This window comes from Lepus europaeus, chromosome 6 (assembly GCF_033115175.1).
Source record: "Lepus europaeus isolate LE1 chromosome 6, mLepTim1.pri, whole genome shotgun sequence".
NCBI lineage: Eukaryota > Metazoa > Chordata > Mammalia > Lagomorpha > Leporidae > Lepus > Lepus europaeus.
The window spans coordinates 124,679,640-124,694,518 of record NC_084832.1 but is presented as its reverse complement, the minus strand read 5'-3'; the positions used below and the strand labels follow the sequence as shown (position 1 = coordinate 124,694,518).

The window sequence follows — 14,879 nt, the reverse complement described above, 5'->3', positions numbered from 1 at the left end:
TCTCTGCTTTGTCACTGTATCATAAAGCATCACCTTAAACAAAAAACAATCAGTTTTATGCGGCAGTATTCTAATGTATTCAAACACAGCTATCCAATATAATTTTAAAGGGTTTGTTGCCCAGGACTGGAACAAGAGGCTGAGAGTATGTTGGCACAATTCTGAGTTATCTGGGTGTACAGGAAGCCACAGTGGAACAAAGGACCCCTGTGGAAACCATGGACGAGACACTTAGTTTGGCTTCATCTGTCACCCAGGCCTAATGTCCACTGTGTGCACGGTCTGTCCCGAGTGCACTGTGGCCAACGATCCAGCCGGCCACAGGAGGTGCCATCAGCTTTGATGGCATATTGATGAGTAAATTATGAAAATCCAGATCTGCATGCCAGCTATGTGTTTCAGACTTTGACCAAGATTTTGCCTCCCTCAGAAAGTTTCTTTACTCAAAAAGTAAAACCAGGGGCTGGTGTTGTCGCAAAGTGGGTAAAGCCACTGCCAGCAGTGCCGGCATCTCCTATGGGCACTGGTTCAAGACCCAGCGGCTCCATTTCCCATTTAGTTCCCTGCCACTGTGCCTGGGAAGGCAGCAAAGATGGCCTAAGTGCCTGGGCTGCTGCTACCCATGTGGGAGACCCAGAAGGGGCTCCTGGCTCTTGGCTTTGGACTGGCCCACCTCTGGCTGTTGCAGCTATCTGGGGAGCGAATCAGCAAGGTCTTTCTCTCTCTCTGTCTCTCCTCCCATCTCTCTAAAAGCTTTACCTTTCAAGTAAATAAGTAAATCTTTTAAAAAATCAAAAAATGTATTGTGACCGTTGACTCATAAAACTTTTTAGATCCAAAGTTTCTCACTATTGTAGAAGAATGAAAAAGAGAAATTCACAAATTCAGAAATACTTACAGTTTAAAATAATTGTACAGATGAAACATGCTTAACTAGGTAAACCAGATCAACATGATTTCACCATTATCCATTATTCAGTGCTTGAGCTCATGTAAAGAAGCTTGAAGAAGGGGAACAGCAGACTACGGAAATACCTTATTCAGGTTCTCTAATAGAAATATTCACTAAATGAGTAGTTGGCTAAATATTCTAGGCAGAGAATACAGATGGTTCCTGACTTGGGATGCTTCAACTGAATGGTTTTTTGGCATCAGGATGGTACAAAAGCAATTACGCATTCAGTAGAAATCATACTTGTGTTCTGAATCTTGGTCTTGGCCCTAGCTAACTGTTTGCTGTACCACACTCTGCCCTGTTGCTGGGGAGTGACAGAGAGCCACAGTTTGTAGTTGGCCATGTGATCGCAACAGGGATTTGTGTGCTATGCTGCTATGCTATGAGTTCGCTAGGTTAGATGTGTTAGATGCACTTTTGATGCGAGATATTTTCACATTACCATGGGTTTATAGAGACTTAACCACATCATATGTCAAGGAACATCTACTCCAAATACAAAGACACGATAGAGAGTAAGTCGAAGATCTGGTTGAAAAGCCACGAATTATTTTGTACGAACAGGGTATGGGCTTCAAGAAGAGCCCCCGATGACAGGAAAGGGGTTTGAGGCAACAAGACCTTAACTCGTCTAGGTCATGCAGATTTCTTTCTTATGTATGGAGAAAGAAAAACGTGAGTCTCTAAAGGATTTTTAAAAAGGAATCACTAAGGCTGATGGAAATTTTTAAAAATCATTCCAGTGATGAAGAGTTTAAAAGGAAAGGCCGGTGCTGTGGCATTGTGGGCTGAGCCTCTGCCTGTGGCACCAGCATCCCAAATGGGTGCTGGTTCGTGTTCCGGCTGCTCCTTTTCCAATCCAGCTCTCTGCTACAGCCTAGGATAGCAGTAGAAGATGGCCCAAGTGCTTGGGCCCTGCACCCACGTGGGAGACCAGGAGGAAGCACCTGGCTCCTGGCTTCAGATCAGCTCTACTCTGGCTATTGCGGCCATTTGGGGAGTGAACCAGTGAATGGAAGACCTTTCTCTCTCTCTCTGCCGGTCTCTGTCTGTAACTGCACCTCTCAAATAAACAAATAAAATCTTTTTTAAAAAAAGAGAGAGTATAAAAGCAATTGAGATTTAAAGTTTCCATTGGGCTAATCACAGATGGTACAGAGACAAAATCTAAAGTGAGGAGGCTGCTGGCGCTGTGGCTCATCAGGCGAATCCTCCACCTAGCGGTGCTGGCACACTGGGTTCTAGTCCTGGTCCGGGTGCCAGATTCTGTCCCAGTTGCCCCTCTTCCAGGCCAGCTCTCTGCTATGGCCCAGGAGTGCAGTGGGGGATGGCCCAAGTGCTTGGGCCCTGCACCCCATGGGAGACCAGGAGAAGCACCTGGCTCCTGGCTTCGGATCAGTGCGGTATGCTGGCCACAGCACACTGGCTGCAGCGGCCATTGGAGGGTGAACCAATGGCAAAAGGAAGACCTTTCTCTCTGTCTCTCTCTCTCTCACTGTCCACTCTGCCTGTCAAAAAAATTTAAAAAAAAAATAAATAAATAAAAGAAAAGAAAAGTGAGGAGGCTGAGATAAGGCGTGTAAGCTTCTCTCCCAAGCCTGAGACACAGTGTAAGGAGCCTAAGGGAGGGCACTGGAGGTAGGAGCCTAAGCCTGCATCTCAGTGTGCCTGAGCCTCCTCATCCACAGACAGTAACGGCGCAGGTACTGAACTCACAGGGTTAGAGTGACTGCATACATCTGGAGCATATCTTTATACTCAGTGTGCATCTGAGATGATATTATGAAGTAACTTGACTGAAAAGCACACAAGAGTTGAGAGTGTTGGTGAAATAGACTAGAAGGAAAGTAAGTGCATGAGGTTTTAATTTTTGTTTTGCTTGCTTTTTTAAAGCTTGTGCTGTTGCTACTGTTAGTTCCATCGGGAGGGACTTGATGTGAAAGTCATCAATAGAGAACAAGAGGGTGGAGACAGAAAGACAAATGATAGATATGAAAATGTAAGTTGATGGAACAGGAGGGGACCTTCGGCTGAATTAAAATGAATATGTTGGAAAATGAGAAAGAACATCCTTGCACTGAGAGGGTAAGGAGGTAACACAGATGCAAATCCGAGGAAATACATTCAAAGGTGGAGAGAGGCAACGGAACTTCTCACATGAAGGCCTTATTGTTGGTACCATGTAATGGGTAAAACCGCAACAGGAAGGGCTCACAGGAGCCAGGAGACTTTATTTTACTTGCAAATGTTTGAGAACATAAATGATCAAAGAAGTTTTTTCTAAAACTAAGGAATTTCAGGAAAAAAACAGTACATGAAAGGAGCCAGATGAAAAGGTGGCACGGCCAAGTGCCTTTGTCACCTCCCGCCTGAAGAGGGAGAAGAGGAGAAGAGGAATTGCCGGCTTGTAGGGTCAAGGAAACCATACTGCCTCCATCAGATGTACTGGTCTACGTACACGCTAGCTGTCAGAGCCTCTCCATAAAGGCTTCTCTGCCTCCATGGCAGCAACCTCGCTCGTTCTCCACAGTTTATTCAGTCACCATTTCCTGCTCCCTCTGAAGCCGTCTCTGTTTTTCTTCCTGCTCAAGATTATACCTTCCAGAAAAGACCTTTACATCCTGGTTTTGTCTTTTCTGATAGGTCAGGTGAACTCTGAAATCTCTCTTGGTTCCGGGCTTTGCTTACAGAGACTGTTCTGTAGATATTTTACAGCTAGGGCTGAAGGAGATGACTGTCCCCACTGACCGTGTACACGTTTTCCTCCTCTCAGGACAAGCATAAGGTTTTATGTCGGGGGTATATACTCCCAAGAGCTATTTCTACAAAAGGAACAGAGGAAGCTAAAGGTAACACAAGAGAGATTTTTTTTAGACATATTAACAACATATTTGTTTGAATCCCTCTGGCTATATCTTATGGAGTTCTAGTATTCACTTTAACTCAGTAAAATCTTTGAGATACAGAACAATATTTTTTGTCTCTTAATATTTCTTGAAGGAAATACTCAACAGTTGTTTGAAGGCCAAAACAGTCCCATCATGAGTTATGCATTCAAGTTGAGAAATACATTTTTAACAACATAATTTGATGGTAACAGTACAGGGGCAGTGAAGAAAATAGGAAAAAACAGAAGACAGCCTCTGTCCTCACATAGCAATCTAGAGGGGAAAATGGATGCAGCTAAAGAAATCCAGGTTATTTCTACAAGGACAGAGAGAAGAGGACACGGCAGAGGCTGCGTGAATGAGTTCTCGGTGGTGGTGGACGGCCCCCAAGTACTGGCTACAAGTATTTCCAAAGGACTTGAAGTTTGAATTAGGGAAGAACTCAAGGAAGGGAGGAATGTGAGCTGGTAGAGAATCACTAACCAGAGGAACAGTAAGTAAGAGAGAGGCAGAGTCGATGAGCTTTGCTGGATGCTCCAGCAGTGATACCACAGCTCAAGAAAATTAAGAAGGTCAGTTAAGTCTCTCAAGTATCTGTGGCAGACACATTAGGCAATGACGATCCATTCTGATTTTCTAACACATAAATGTTAATGATCAAAATAAACCCAAGGGAAATGATTCTTACTTTAAGGTTAGGATAGATTGGGGCTGGTGCTTTAAGCTGCCACCTGTAGGAACAGCATCCCATATGGGTATCAGTTCAAATCCTGGCTTCTCCACTTTGGATCCGGCTCTCTGCTAGTGGGCCTGGGAAAGCACTGGAGGATGGCCCTCGTACTTGTGCCACTGCACCCACATGGGAGACCTGGATCAATCTCCTGGTTCTTGGTTTCGACCTGGCCCAGCTCAGGCTGTTGCGGCCTTTTGGGGAGTAAACCAGTGGAGGAAGATCTCTCTCTCTCTCTCTCTCTCTCTGTGTGTGTGTGTGTGTGTCTCTTGCTCTCTCTTCTCTATTTCTGCCTTTCAAATAAATAAATCTTTAAAAAATAGATCAGAATAGATTGAAAGGAGGCTAAATTAGGAATAAGAAAAATGAAATACTGGGTATCCTGGATGACACAAATGTAAGTGACTATCAGGAATGAGCTTGGAACAGAGAATAGGAAGTATGGACAACGTGTACCACGTTTGTGGGACAGACAGACCTGACTGATGAATGCGAGATGGTGATAAGAATATTCAGTCATTTGGATTTACCCAACCATTCTTTAAATAACAACTTTTACATTACTAGGAAGAGTGGACCTAGAGTCAGAAGACGGAGTATGGATCCCTCATTGCCTACAAGTCTCTTTAACAACAGCTTAATCTGGTACTCAGATTCTTCATCCACAAAGGGTTAAAACAGGACAACTTTCTTAGCCAAGAGCCTCAGCTTAAGTATTTGTAGTCATCAAAGCCCCTTCACAGGTCACAGAAGTGCACATATTCAATACTCTGAAGAGCAGAAGTGCCCACATAAGGTTCCTAGGCATTCTCCTTGTTATTTCACTCTTTCCTCCAGGCCCAGCATGGCATTCAATGCTAAAGGGAAAGTAAAGTTTTCATAAAAATTGCTCACTGCCCTCAAGGCACCCACAAAAAATGCGCAAGAAATAACAGTGTCAGTGCAAATCAGTCTCTGGTTAAGATGCGAAAGGAGGCATAACATCAGCACTTACAGCTTTGTGATCTGGGCTCCTTGGAAGGGTCCTTTGGGAGGAGTCAGTGCATGGCCTGGAGAGAAGGTATAGACAGGATTGAATTAGCAGGTGTACTGTATGTAGAATACCACAATCTTGCAGATCTCTGCTGGGTGCCTCCGGGGCAGGGCCTGTTCACCCTTTAAAGAAATTCCACTTTTCAGCCTAATCATACAGTGTGCATTTACATCAAGGGGGCAGAAGTTGCTCCTTGGGTGGGACTCAGACTTGCTATACCCTGGTCACCCACGTTCCCTTCATTAACTGATGCCATCCTTTTCTAGGGCCAGGAAGGACTGTTTATAGAAAACTTCATTTGAAACAGAACACAGGATTCCCTCACAGACATTCACGGTGAGTTTTTCTAGTGTGAGGTAAGTTTACACCTGAAATCCTACGACATACATAGGGCCATGGTATCATCACAGAAGACTCACCAGCTTCTCATTAAAAATGATTTCATAAATGCCTCCTGGGGTCAGTGTTGTGGTGCACTGGGTTAAGCCATCACCTGTGACGCTGATATCCTATATGAACACCAGTTCTAGTTCCAGTTGCTCCACTTCCAACCCAGTTCCTTGCTAGTGTGCCTGAGAATATGACTCTCTTACTTGGACCCTTACCACCCACATGGGAGACCTCACCCAGCCCTGGCCATTGCAGCCATTTAGGGAGTGGCAGCGCATGGACAACCTCTTTCTCTCTCTCTCCTCTCTTTGGCATTCTGCCTTTCAAATAAATCAATAAATAGCTCTTAAAAAAAGAAAAGCTTCCTAAGTCGGTAGAACTTTCCAGAACAGCACCGTGATTATGTCACAATGGATCCCGGGGGCTCAGCCACAGAGTGTTGCTGAGCAACAGATTCCCCGCTGCACAGCTGACAGCTCGGTAGGAAAACTTTGTTTAAGACGGAACGTCACTGCTTTTCATTAAAGAGGAGATTGGGAGACCAGCAAATTGCTCTCTGTTCTCTACTGAGTTATTGTTATTGCACGTAGCTAGCTGTTTCCCCTCTGTGGATACTACAAGGACACTATTCCTTGTTAGGAAATCATGACTAGAATTTAATATTTTAAAGTAATAGTATGTTTTGTTTGTTTAAAAATGAAGGAAAATTTCCTTCCAAAGCAAGTCTATTGTGAGAGCTTAGTATACAGCCAGCAACAAGATGCTTCGTGGATACCATTAAGCACGAACACTTATTAGGCACTCACTACATGCTGTGTGTTGTGTCAGCCACATAATTTTCATTATTTCAGTTTTCTGCCTAAATATCACCTTACTGGAGAGCACTATCCTATTAACTTTAGGTAAAATAGAACATTCCTGTGCTCACAACAGGCCTTATTTTGTTCTAAATTATCCTTTTTCTTAACCAACCAGCATAGTGTGTTGTTAAACTGCTCATCAGTGTCCTATGTCCTCCAGAACTTGCCATCCCACACAGTAGCCACAAGGCACTTGACTCTTCATAAAAACAGAAGCCAGTTTTACCACACTATCTTATGCCGTCTAGGCTATTCTAACACAACTGCTGTCAACTGCAGGGTCATAAACGGCAGAAACTTATTTTTCACAGCTCTGAGATGGAAAAGTCTAACAGCCAAGCTCTGGCAGAGTCAGCATCTCGTGAGAGCAGCTTTCTGGTTCACAGGCAGTGTCCTCCCCTCGCTCCTCACATGGCAGAAGGGATGGTGCAGCTGGCACTGTGGTATAGTGGATAATGCCACCGCCTGCAATGCCAGCATCCCATATGGACACCGGTTCAAGTCCCGGCTGCTCCACTTCTGATCCAGCTCTCGGCTATGACCTGGGAAAGCAGCAGATGATGGCCCAAGGGCTTGGGAACCTGCCACCTATGTGGGAGACCCGTTGTGGCCACTTGGGGACTAAACCAGCAGAAGGAAGAGCTGTCTGTCTCTCTCTCTCTTTCTCTCTCTCTCTCTCTTTCTGTGGGGGTATCTCCCTTCTCTCTCTGTAACTCTGACTTTCCTCTGACTTTCAAATAAATCTTATATTATTTTATTTTTTGACAGGCAGAGTTGGACAGTGAGAGAGAGAGACAGAGAGAAAGGTCTTCCTTTTGTTGGTTCACCTCCCAAATGGCCATCACGGCCAGTGTGTTGCGCCGATCCAAAGCCAGAAGCCAGGTGCTTCTCCTGGTCTCCCATGCGGGTGCAGGGCCCAAGCACTTGGGCCATCCTCCACTGCCCTCCTGGGCCACAGCAGAGAGCTGGCCTGGAAGAGGGGCAACCGGGATAGAATCCTGCGCCCCAACCAGGACTGGAACCCGGGGTGCCGGTGCCACAGGCAGAGGATTAGCCTAGTGAGCCACGGCACTGGCCTCCATAAGGGGTAAGCAAGCTCCCACTGGCCTCTTTTATTTTTTATTTTATTTTTTAAGATTTATTTATTTATTTGAAAGTCAGTGTTACACAGAGAGAGAAGGAGAGACAGAGAGAGTGAAGTCTTCCATCTGCTGGTTCACTCCCCAGTTGGCTGCAAAGGCTGGAGCTGCACCAATTTGAAGCCAGGAGCCAGGAGCTTCCTCCGGGTCTCTGATGTGGTACAGGGGCCCAAGGACTTGAGCCATCTTCTACTGCTTTCCCAGGTCATAGCAGAGAGCTGGATCAGAAGTGGAGCAGCCAGGACTTGAACCGGTGCCCCTATGGGATGCTGGCACTGCAGACGGCGGCTTTTACCTGCAATGCCACAGCGTTGGCCCTGGCCTCTTCTCATGAAGGAACTAAACTTGCTCGTGAGAGCTCTATCCTCACATTCTAATCACTTCCTAAGAACCCCACCCCTTACACCATCACCCGGAGGCTAGGATCTCAGTATATGAATTCTGGGGGACACAAACATTCAGACCATAGCACAGAGCATATTAGCTAAATGCATGCTTGGAAGTTAAAAGTTACTTCCAATATAGGAGAACAGCAAGCTAAATCAAGTTCATGGTTTCATAAACCTCACTTTATGGTTTCAAAACTCAGCATGCCTCTTCGTTTTGTGATACTCAACAAAGCATTCTTAACTACAATTTCACATCATAAACCTTTACAATTGACACAAGAACACAGGGATAATAATCAAGCAATTCTGTCTAAGACTGACTCCTTTTCAATACATGAAAAATTGTTGTTCGTTATGAAAAAAAATCTTGAGTGTACTGTGATGGTCTTCTTTAAGTGTCCACTGAACAGGCACAACCCCAGCGAGTCAATCAAACACGAATCTAGATGAGGGTATGGAGGTATTTTGTGGATGTGACCAAAACCCCTAGTGAGCTGGCTGGAGGAAGTGAGATTGCACTCAATACTGCAGACGGGCCTGACTCTTCGGTGCAGAGGTTTTAAGAGAGGAGTCAACACTTCTGAGGAAGGAAGATCTGCCTGTGGATGGTGGCTGCAGCCTAAACTTCCTGACAGCCAGTCCTCCAGACTCAGTGCCTGCCTAGGCAGACCCACGACTGCGCACGCTTCTCGCTTGCAATCGACTTCATGCTTGTCTCTTTCAGGTTCTGCTTCTCAGTAGAACACATTTTAATCCAAAAGAGGAGTATAAAGTGCTTGGATGGTTTCTTTTTTTTTTATTTTGACAGGCAGAGTGGACAGTGAGAGAGAGAGACAGAGAGAAAGGTCTTCCTTCAGTTGGTTCACCCCCCAAATGGCCTCCACAGCCGGTGCTGCGCCAATCCAAAGCCAGGAGCCAGGTGCTTCTCCTGGTCTCCCATGGGGTGCAGGGCCCAAGCACTTGGGCCATCCTCCACTGCACTCCCGGGCCATAGCAGAGAGCTGGCCTGGAAGAGGAGCAACTGGGACAGAATCCGGCACCCATATGGTATGCCAGCGCCACAGGTAGAGGATTAACCAAGTGAGCCTCAGCGCTGGCCCCTGGATGGTTTCTTTAATTAGTGTGGAAGAAACCAGGAAGGAGAAAGGTAACTCCAAGGTTTAGCTTTTCCATCTCAAACTCTGCATTAATGATATGAAACCTACACTGTCCTTAGAAAACTCTTATCTCCTGTGACAACAGAACCAGGATTTCCAACATCCAAACCCAGAGGCTAACCCTGAGAGTCTGGATACAGTGTAAACTGGACTCCAACCTCACCGTGTCTTCTGCTAAAGAAAAGGCTTTGACTGGAAGGAATAGGATCCTGAAATAGGCATGGGGGCATGCAGGCAGATTCCCAAGAGGCTGCCAACAGCGATGCCCTAGATTCTGCGGAGCCTTCTTTGCCAGCAGCAGCAGCCTGACCAGCTCACCCTGGCTCCGCGTGAAGAACATGTACTGGTCCCCCACGAAGTAGTTGTCTCTTAAGGAAATGATATGGATAGGATGGTCGCAAGGAGCTAGACTACCAACATCCAAGCTGCATGCAGGGCCCAGATCCCATCAGCTTCCATGGTGATTCTGCATGGCTGGAGATTCAGCACACCCCCTCCCCGCCAGGCGGTTAAGCCTATCTTTCCATCATGCACCAGATGCCATGACACCTTCCTGGAGACCACTGTGTGTGCCGCAGTCCCATCTCAAACCCTGCCTCCTGTGGACATTCAGTCAGGCCCTGTCCTGAGCACCGACACTTATCCTGTGAAAACACTAGTCCCGGCCTGGGTGGGACAATCCTCCTTAAGCGGTTGCCTGCACTCACATCTGAGTGTGCACTATCCATCTGCCTTTCCATAAATCCTGTTCTGCTCATCTCTGGCCATGTCTCCTCGTGTATTCTTACATGTGGGAAGACAAGAACTTGGACCAAGTGTAGCCAGGGATCTCTCCAAGACCAGCTGGGGCTCTCGATCCCTGAAACATAATCTGAGGACTCCTGTCGCCAAAAAATAACTGCTGATTCTCCCTGACTGCCTTTCTTCTTGAGCTACAATGAGAGTCAAGGTGCAGAGGCCACTACAGATGCTGGGATGTGAAGTGTGATCCATGAGAAGGTGCATGAAAAGTGACTGCTTGATTTTTCCAGTTTATACCAACAGAGATCCATCTAATAGGTGTCACAATGGATCTCCAAGGTGTAGGATTGTGGTAGAGGAATATAAAGTTAGGTCAGGATGAAATAATACGGGCCCACCTGGTGAAGATTCTAGATTTACAATTTTGGCTCAATGGGCTGGAAAGGGCTTTGACAGTTTATTTAAGTTATGGGCTGACACATGGACACAAAGATGCCCCAGGAATGTCTTAGTGTACAAAGAATAAAGTTTCTGCAGGCTTAGAGAGATTGGAAAGTGAGAGAAAATTCATCATGTGAGACCTGCTAACCCACTGCAAGAAAATCCAGAAGATACAACTTTCCTGCCACTCATAACCAAAGGCAGACACATCAATTGTCAAACTGGAATCTCTAAACACCCAGGAGAGGTAGTGGAACCTCAGAGTGCAGAGGCTAGGTGGAAACAATCACCAAACACAACCCTGATGTGGGTACAGTCACCAAGAGAAACAACAGAGCAATAACCCAAAGACTCCAACTCACGGGCTTATGATAGCATAGAATAGCTGATCGTGGTGCCCCTACCAGAAACAGAAAGCCTACTAAATTCTGACCTGGGCTGTACGGTCCTGTGAACCTAAGTGAAACCTGAACCACCTAAACAGACTTGCTCTCCTTCACTCAATGACCAGACTCAAACCAGTCTACAGAACCAGAACTCCTTAAAGGGAGGGGATGCCAGGTCTCCCCGAGGAATGATTCGGCCCCACTGTCAGAAGTTTACACTGCTGTGGCTTCCAGGTGATCACGCGGGACAGGACTGGGCAGCTGAGGCACAGAGGACCTTTCCAATAGTGAAATTCCTCTGCCTGACCGTATAATGGTAGGTACAGGTCATCACACATTTGTCCAAACCCGTGAACGTGCTGCCCCAAGAAGGAACTCTGATATACACTGTGGACTTCGGATGATAAAGATGGGTTTGGGGGCTCATCAGCTATAAGACTTATATTGCTCTCAAAGTGGGTGCTGATACTGGAGGAGGCTATGCACGTGTAAGGAAGAGGGTTATAGGAAACCTCTGTATCTACTCAGTTGTACTTGGATCCTGAAACTTCTCTAAAACATAGTTTAAAAAAAAACTTTTAAAAGAATTGTTGTAATCATATGTTTATTTGTAAGTACAAACAGTAATAACAAAGAGTACTGATAAATGATAAAACACAGTTGAGCCTTCAAAATATTATAATAAATGAAAAAAGCCAGTGAGAAACGAACACGCACTACGTTTTCATGCCTGTGAAATGTTCAGAGTAGGCAAATCCATGGACAGAAACTAGGTTAGTGGCTGCTTAGTGCTAAGGGCACATCAGATTCCTGGTAAATCACCACTAAGGGGTATGGGATTTCTTTTTACAAAGATAAACATGTTCTAACACTGATTGTGATGATGATGTACACATTTTTGGAAATTCTAGAAACTCCATTCGCAGAAAAACCTGTGTTATAGGTATACTGTAAAAGGATAAAAGCTGTGGCATGGAAATTATGTCAATAAAGATGTTATTTTAAAAACCAAAAAAACTTACTTGCAAAATAATTCTGTTAAGAAATAATCTCAATGCTATCAACATGCATTAAAAAAGATAAAAGCATGTCCAATTCATTTTGAAGCCATTATAATATTCGTAATACCAAAACCTTATAAAGTTTAGATTTTCAAAAGAAAGCATAGATAGAACTTAGTGATTCATTCATATACAACAATCCAAATGAGTTATTCACAAACTATTCAACATTGCTGTATGCTTTCAGTAATGCAAGACAGTTTCACAAATAGGAATTGGGGGTAGATGCGTGGCATGCCAGTTAAGACAGTGCTTGGAGTGCCTGGTTTGAAGCCCCAGTTTTACTAATTTGCGTATTAATATATCTGAAATTACTAAGCCATGTGGGCTCTTGCCATGAATTCAGAGAATTCTGAATACTGGCACAAATAAACCAGGCAGTTTTTAAGCTTTTTATTTAGTGAGAGAAATGCATAGGAGAGTGAGAGCTCTATCTAAAAGACAAAGGGAGATCTGGATTCATACTGAGCACCAGGAGCCAGCCACCTGGAGGAGCCTGCAGGCCGAGAAGTGTGGAGCTGGTGGCCAAAGGCATGGGCAAGCAGAGGGGGGTCAAGGGCAAGGAGCAAAAAGAAGGGCAAAGGGGAAAAAAGGGCCGGGCCCACCATGTTTAGGCCTCTAATCCATGTCCAGAGGGGCACACAGGTGTGGTTAGGTATGGGCTGAGGTCACACATGGGGCATGGTGAAGGCGTGGTCTTCCAGCTCACAATGGTAGCTTTGGGATCCACATGGAAGGAAGGCCTATACTTCCAGGAATGGAGAAGTCTCTACCTGTACTTCTTGGGAAGAAAAGTCCTTGTCAAGTCCCCGCGGGTACCTAAAGGTCAACCAATGAGGATCAGGCCCGCCTCAACCTTTAACCCCCATGCCCTGAATCTATAAAAGGAACCCTCCCAATCTCTGACGCGCGACTTCCCCGGTCCCCACTCTGTTGCTCTGTTGGGACCGGGGAACCTTGCCGGGGAGCGGAATCCCAATAAAAGCCTATGAATTAATTGATTCGTCTGCCTGGGAAGATTTTTTACTCGCCAGACACCTTGCACACAAATCTAATCAATTTTATCCTGTACGCCTGCCTACATCACCAGTTTGTTCACCATTCTGGCTTCTTGCTAATGTTTACCCTGGGAGGTAGCAGGTAATGGCTCAAATACGTGGTTCCTGCTACTCAAATGGAGACCTGGATTGGATTCTTAGCTCCTAGCTTTGGCCTTACCCAGCCCTTGCTATTGCAGGCATTTGGGGAGTAAACAGTTGATGGGAAATCTCTTTTTCTATTTCTCTCTCAGCACTTCAAATAAGTAAATAAATAAAATTATTTTAAAAAATTAAGAAGTAGATCTGAATATCTTCTATTTATAGGCAGAAGAAAAATATGGTCAATGAAAATTAGCATTAAAAAATTAAAACCTTCTATGAAAATAGAAAAATGCTTCTGGGGCAAGCATTGTACAGTGGGTTAAGTCACCATTTGTTATTTTTTTAAAGATTTATTTATTTATTTGAAAGTCAGAGTTACACAGAGAGAGGAGAGGCAGAGAGAGAGAGAGAGAGAGAGAGAGAGAGAGAGAGAGAGGTCTTCCATCCGATGGCTCACTCCCCAATTGTCCACAATGGCCGGAGCTGTGCCAATCCGAAGCCAGGAGCCTCCCCTCCAGGTCTCCCATGTGGGTGCAGGGGGCCCAAGGACTTGGGCCATCTTCCACTGCTTTCCCAGGCCACAGCAGAGAGCTGGATCAGAAGTGGGGCAGCTAGGTCTCGAACCTGCACCCATATGGGATGCTGGCGCTTCAGGCCAGGGCGTTCACCCACTGCGCCACAGTGGGTTAAGTCACCATTTGTAACACTGGCATCCCATATCGCAGTACTTGGTTCTAGTCTCAGTATTCTACCTGTGACCCAGCTTCCTGGTAATGTACCTGGGGAAGCAGAGGATCACGGCCCAAGTACTGGGTCCCTGCCACCCACGCCGGAGACCAGGGTGGAGTTCCTGGCTCTCGGCTTCAGCCTGGCCCAGCCCTGCCCCACTGCAATAATTTGGGGAATGAACCACTGTGAGATCTCTCCCTGTTTCTCTCTGTGACACTCTTTCTTTCAAATAAACAAATAAATCTCAAAAAAAAAAAAAAAAACACTTGAAGATGATAAAAACCAAAATAAAAACACTGATAGACTTACCTCCATTTTGAACTTGGGCAGAAACTGACCTCTAAGCCTCAGCTTTCCCATCTATAAGATGAAGGTAACAACATTACCTCACTCACAGATCTGTTTTGATGTATCAAGAACTGACAATACTGCTTGTTATGTAGTAAAGGCCACTTAAATTCTAGGGTTTTTTTTTTATTGTTTTATTATTTACCAAATACAAAAGTGGAACAGTGGTGTCTATAAAAATTGTCATATACATCTCTACATCTTGTAGATTTTTTTCTAATAAGTATTAAATCTGGCTGCCTAAACATGCATTTGCTGTTTGGGTTTAATCACATTTTTTATATTAATTAATTACTTTGAAAGGCAGTGTTAGGAAAATGGCGCAGTTTTATCTATGGCGCGATCTACACCCTGACACCTTCCTAGGCTCTATCCCCCTGCCGCCACTGCTGGAAGCCAGGTAGCCACATGGCCCAACCACCGGAGTCAAGCTCCACACCCATCCTAATGGGATTCACTGCTCCTGCTTCCCTGCCCGCCCTCCGGCAAA

At 45.3% G+C, this 14,879-nt stretch overlaps 1 long non-coding RNA gene across 1 annotated transcript in view; it reads right to left on the bottom strand.

The window, feature by feature from the left end:
• The window catches only part of LOC133761994 (uncharacterized), a 105,699-nt gene extending 91,320 nt beyond the window's left edge, over window positions 1-14,379 (bottom strand). The window contains exons 1-2 of the long non-coding RNA XR_009866257.1: window positions 14,351-14,379; window positions 5,564-5,622 (exon numbers count right to left, since the gene is read on the bottom strand). This is a non-coding gene — a long non-coding RNA (uncharacterized LOC133761994). The remainder of the gene's footprint in view (window positions 1-5,563; window positions 5,623-14,350) is intronic.
• Window positions 14,380-14,879: the final 500 nt, after the last annotated feature.